Here is a 6,000-nt window from a genome sequence, read left to right on the forward strand (position 1 = left end):
AAAATGTAACTGGGCTAATTAGTAAGTTTGCAGATGATACTAAAGTTGGAGGAGTTGCAGATAGTGAAGAGGATTGTCAAAGGATACAATGGGATATAGATCAGTTGGAGACTTGGGCGGAGAAATGGCAGATGGAGTTTAATCCAGACAAATGCGAGGTATTGCATTTTGTAAGGTCTAATACGGGCAGGAATTACACAGTAAATGGCAGAACCCTTAAGTGCATCAACGGGCAGAGAAATCTGGGTGTACAGTTCCACAGGTCACTGAAAGTGGCAACGCAGGTGGATAAGGTAGTTAGGAAGGCAAATGGCATGCTTACCTTTATCAGCAGGGATATTGAGCATAAAAGCTGGGAAGTCATGCTGCAGCTGTATAGAACCTTGGTTAGGCCACACTTGGAATATTGCGTGCAATTCTGGTCGCCACATTACCAGAAGGATACGGAGGCGTTGGAGAGGGTGCAGAGGAGGTTTACCAGGATGCTGCCTGGTCTGGAGGTTATTAGCTATAAGGAGAGGTTGGAGAAACTCGGATTGTTCTCACTAGAGCGACGGAGATTGTGGGGCGACTTGATAGAAGTTTACAAAATTATGAGTGGCATGAACAGAGTAGATAGTCAGAAGCTTTTTCCCAGGGTGGAAGAGTCAATTACTAGGGGACATAGATTTAAGATTAGAGGCAATGTGCGGGGCAAGATTTTTACGCAGAGGGTAGTGAGTGTCTGGAATTTGCTGCCAGAGGAGGTGGTGGAAGCAGGTACGATAGTGGTGTTTAAGAGGCAGCTTGACAAATACATGAATAGGATGGGAGTAGAGGGATACGGACCCCGGAAGGGCAAAATATTTTAGTTTGACAGGCAATATGATCGCGCAGGCTTGGAGGGCCGAAGGGCCTGTTCCTGGGCTGTACTTTGCTTTGTTCTTTGTTCTATCACTAAAATACTCCCCCAATGGCACTCCCTCTACCCCAAGGGACTAGACACCCCCCCCCCCCCCGCCACAGGAACTCTCCAAACCTTGGGATTCCCCCTCCCCCGAGTACTCTTCCCCCCCGCCTGCCAGGCCCGACGTTCACCACCCTATCCCGCAACCCTGGTCTGACTTGACCCGACCTAACAATGCCCCCCCCCACCGGCAATGCCTGACACACAGAGGTCTGAGGTCCTACCTCCTCACACCCCAAGGTCTGGGGCCCTATCCCCCCTGACCCTCCCCAACTCTCCCACCAATTCTTCTGACCCCCTGACCCCACCCGAGCACCCCACCTGACCCCCCCCACCCCAAAATCCACCACCCCGATCTCCCAACCCCCAACCCCCCATCTGACCCTCTCAGCTGACTCCCTCACCCTTCGACTGATCTGCCCTTTGACACTCGGCCTTGCGGGTGCACTTCACTCCTTGCCCGACCTGAGTCAGAATGTCGGACCAGACAGGCTGGGAAGAAGATTAAGATAAAGAACTAGGAGCGGAGTAGCGATAGGATGGTGATTGCCATCTGAGGAAGTTCAGGCCCAAGATCTAAGACTCAGACAAGATAAGTTACCAATAAATGCAATATGGGATTCTTTACTCAGGTAACAGCAAGAAGGGGAACTTGCTACCTCATGGAAAAGTTGAGATGAGCAGCATAGAAGCATTTAAAAGGAAGCTGGATAAGCACATGAAACAAGAATGGAAGAGTATGCTGGTGGGATATCGGAAAGTAAGAGGACGGTTATGTCGAGCGTAAACTCCTGCATTGACCAGGTGGGATGAATGACCTGTTTCTGTGCTGTACATTCTATGCAAACCTCAATAAAAACCCTGTATGAGTGGTACAATTGGCCATTTTTTGCCACTTGTGCTGGAGTTTCTAGTGATCTTTTGCCAAAGTTACAGTGGAAATTGGGAAAGCCCTGGGGAATTTTCAGGTCTCCTTTTCAGCATCACAAGAGTTCCTTTGAATTTGGCAGAGTTTGAGCATTTAGTTGTATTATTTATAACTTGGCTGATTTACTTACAGGACACAACTGTCAAAGCTGGCAGTGTCCGTAATGACATGCAGGCCGCTCTTTGGAATCCCATCGCAGCGCTTTGAAAAAAATATATCGTTGCTCATGTAAAGTCTCTCAGTAAGCTGCTGTGTGTTCTTCTAGCCAGCATAACTCATGTCATACGTGTCTTCATGGGTAGAACTTTCACTTCAGGGTCAGAAACATGTGAGTTCAAGTCCCATACCAGACATTTGAACACAAATCCCGGTTGACACTGCAGTGCAGTACTGAGGGAGCGCAGCACTGTTGGAAGTGCTCCTTTCAGATCAGACATTAAACCTAGGCTCCATTTGATCTCTCTCAGGTGGACATAAGAAACCCCATGCTGTTAATTGAAGAAGAGCAGGGGATTTCTCACCAGTGTCCTCACCAATTTCTATCCCTCAATCAACATCACTAAAAACAAACTAACTAGTCACTAGTCATCAGAAAGTTGCTGATTCCTCAAATCTTCCTTGTGCAAATTGGCTGCAGCATTTCCTACGACAGCAACTGGAAGAAAAACTTAATTGGCTGTGAATTGCTTTGAGATGTCCTGAGGTCATGAATACTGCTATAGATATAATCCATTTTATCTTTACAGTAATTTACGTCTTCCATTCATTTCTTACCTGTTTATTTGGCAACTTTCGCGCTGCAGATCTTACTCCTGCTCTGATTGGAGCAAAGTTACCTGGGCTGCAACAGTGTTCCAGTGCTCTGGTCAGGTGGCTATTGTTGATCAAAAAGCTTACCAGCAACCTTGGAGAGCTTCACATTTTGGATTTTTTTTGTTACTCTAGTATGACACGAGCGCATGCATTTAACAGATAGACATCGGCCACAGGAACCCTGATGGATTGTTTGCCTCTCCAACCCAGAGGAACTGGGGCACATTTTCACAGCCTAATTTCTTTCTGGACGAGATAGCGTAGACCGGTGTGTGCAATTCAATATGGACTGGAAGGTCACCTGTAATCACCAGGCTATTTTTTAGGCAATAATTTCAGTACTTTACTTACACGTGAAATACAGATCGTGTTTTATAGGAGAAAATAACTCCCTGGGGAAGTGTTGTGGCTGACAAGTTCTTACCTACAAAGTACCTCAGTAAGATGATCTCACTTTTTAAAATCTCTGGGGTAAGTCTTCAATGCCCCTTTGCCCTTATTTCTTTACTGAAGCAGAGAGTGAGGTTTACATGAAGGTAGAGATTGGGTTCCTCTTTCCGGGAGAATTGCACATATTCCAATATATCAATGGTCACTGGTCCTCTAAACTGTACCATTTCACTGCATCCTCTCTGTGTCACAATTAGCAACCTAATTCATTTTACCCCAGGACTTGAGTATTGCTGAAAAGAGAGACATGCCATCGAAGCTTTTTGTCTTGTATTCACCAGGACAGATGCAAGAATGCCAAATTTCAAATAGAGCAACAATTTATACTGCATGAGAAAAGGGTGCCAATTAGTTGGCAAGGCGACTCAGAATATAGTGTCTAGTGTTAGATGTGATTCTGCAATTGGACACCACTTGCTGAACAATCCTGAGTGTGCTAAAAATTCTGCTAACAACTAAGTTAAGATCATCAGTATGAAGCCATGTTACTCACACAACATCTAACTTTACAGGAAATTTAGACTTCTGAATGTCTCAATTTAAGAAAAAGTATACGGGCGGGGGGGGGCACTGGTGGGGCTTACCCTTCTCTCTCACACTGTACTGGCAGAAACTGGGTTATGGAAGGAATTAAAATAGAGTGGGTTAATTTACTGTGCCATTCACGCTCCCTACCAGTGATTTCAACACAGTCATTTTTCATGCAGCTAAATCAGACAGGAACCTCAGACACTGGTGCAAATTGGCGACCTATGATATATGTAGGACAATTTTAACTTTTAACTGAATAGTGAGTGCACCCTGGCTGCCTTGTTCAATAAAACCTGGCCTGAAAGATGAAGAGGCCCTATCAGGTCGGTTTTAAACTTTCCCTTATAAGGCCTGGAGGAGCAGCAGTGTTCTCCTGGACTTAGACGAGGAAATCCTTGGTTCCTGTTGCTCCCCACTCCACCCCCACCCCCCACTCATCCTAACTCCCACCTGCCCAAGTTATGCCATCTGCAGGACCCTGTCAAACCCCACCTCCCACAACCCAACCCATAGTTTGCAGCCAAGTGTCGTGGGAGAACAGAGCACCACTTGACTTTCAAACTGCCTGCACCCAACCAATTGCCTCCTTCTGCCACTGTGGGTAGGCATTTGACCGGCGGGAAGTAACATGTTAAAATTTGCCGGGGCGCCTGTTACCAGTCTTGACTGGGCTTCCCAGGAGTTAAAAGCCTCCTGGTATTTTTAAGATACCTTCTGCAAGAGCTTTTCATAATATAAATCTATATGCAAAAGTTTCAACTGTCACAGTTAAGGCGTCGCACACATGTAAATTTGAATATTGCTGAAAAGAGAGACATGTTGCTGAAACTTCTTATCTTCCACTCTTCAGGACAAATGCAAGAATGCCAAATTTCAAATGATCACAGCAATTTATACTACAGCAGCAAGTTGGCCTCGGCCAATCAGGATCAACTTCATTCCTTTTCTCCTGCTGTATAGTTTGTTGTGATTGTTTGAAATTTGGCATTCTTGCATTTGTCATGCTGAGTACAAGATGAAAAACTTGACAACATGTCTCTCTTTTCATCAGCATTCAAGTTCTGTACTATCAAGTGGCACGCCCATTTTCCTGTCACACTTTAAAAACAGCAAAAAGACAGTCATATCCCAACGCACAATTTTTTCTAACTGATACAAAAATTCACTTTTGTTTACCTGGACAGTAATATTTTTAAAAACAGATGCACCAAATTATGAAAAGCTCTGAATAATTTAGCTTCTAAGTGACCCACAAAAGTGCAACAATTATGCATTATGATCAAATGTACACAGCAGTCACATCAGCAGCAGAGCAGCACATTGTGCACTCCGTGGTATAATGCTCACATCATTATAAACAATTGTATCCTATGATTGACCCACCGTGAGCAATGCCATGAGGAATCTGGTCGGTAGAAGCCAGTAGTGATCACAAGGAATACTCGACATATACCTCAGATTTTACACGTACAGTCTGAAGAAGACCACCGACCAAGTGAAATCTTTGTGTGCCTCCGTGACTGTTCCAATGCTCAATTTACAGTCATGTTTTATACTCAAACTCCCCGCGTTAGGTCTCTGGGATTTGATCAGACACCCCTGCTGCTTGGTGACAGCTCTAAAAATAAACCAACGGGCAAGATAGTGGAATAAAAACTTTCCATTGATCTGAAAATCCAAAGTGTTTGGACGGTTTCACTGAACTATTGTTGAACTCCAGTACGTGACCTATCACTGTAGGAATAAAGCTTCTAAACCTAAAATGGCTTTGAGTGTAAGAAGATAGCAACAACAAACTAGCAACGATGCTGTCAAGCTGTCTTCAGGTGTCAATAACCTCAAATAATTGTTGACTGGCACTGTATCCATTGTTCTATTAGCTAAGCCCTTTGATGACTCCTGCTTAAGAGGGAGATGAGAGCAATGGGTGGGGGCCAAAGCCAAAAATTATTTCTGCCTAAAAAAATTCACGGGCTTGATGGGGATCCTGCTGATAACTTTAATTGTCACCTTCTCATTGTTCATCTTTCAAGGTTGAAGGAGACAGAGAATGTCATCTCATTTTTGCAGGGAGCTACTTGCTGGTTGAGGAGATTTAGTTTTGCTCGGGATGAACATGTGCAGATTAAACACTAGATCTCAGATACACCAAAATGGGAATCCTGACTTTACAAATGAGGGTTGCTCAGTATCAGCAATATATCAGTTAACATTAATCATTCTGCCAATACCCGTTAGAAAAAGATAACACTAAATTCTCACAGTCAGCTTTCCCTGATGCTTTCTAGCAGTTAAGTACAGTACCTGGTATGGTACTGAGGTAAACACACCA

The 6,000-nt window shown here is 44.4% G+C and overlaps 1 protein-coding gene across 1 annotated transcript in view; it reads right to left on the minus strand.

The window, feature by feature from the left end:
• The window catches only part of ky (kyphoscoliosis peptidase), a 42,542-nt gene extending 37,358 nt beyond the window's left edge, over positions 1 to 5,184 (minus strand). Inside the window, exon 1 of the mRNA XM_041183695.1 lies at positions 5,052 to 5,184. The gene's annotated coding sequence lies outside the window, so the exon portion shown is untranslated. The remainder of the gene's footprint in view (positions 1 to 5,051) is intronic.
• Between the last annotated feature and the right edge of the window lie 816 nt (positions 5,185 to 6,000).

This window comes from Carcharodon carcharias, chromosome 1, assembly GCF_017639515.1.
Source record: "Carcharodon carcharias isolate sCarCar2 chromosome 1, sCarCar2.pri, whole genome shotgun sequence".
Lineage (NCBI taxonomy): Eukaryota > Metazoa > Chordata > Chondrichthyes > Lamniformes > Lamnidae > Carcharodon > Carcharodon carcharias.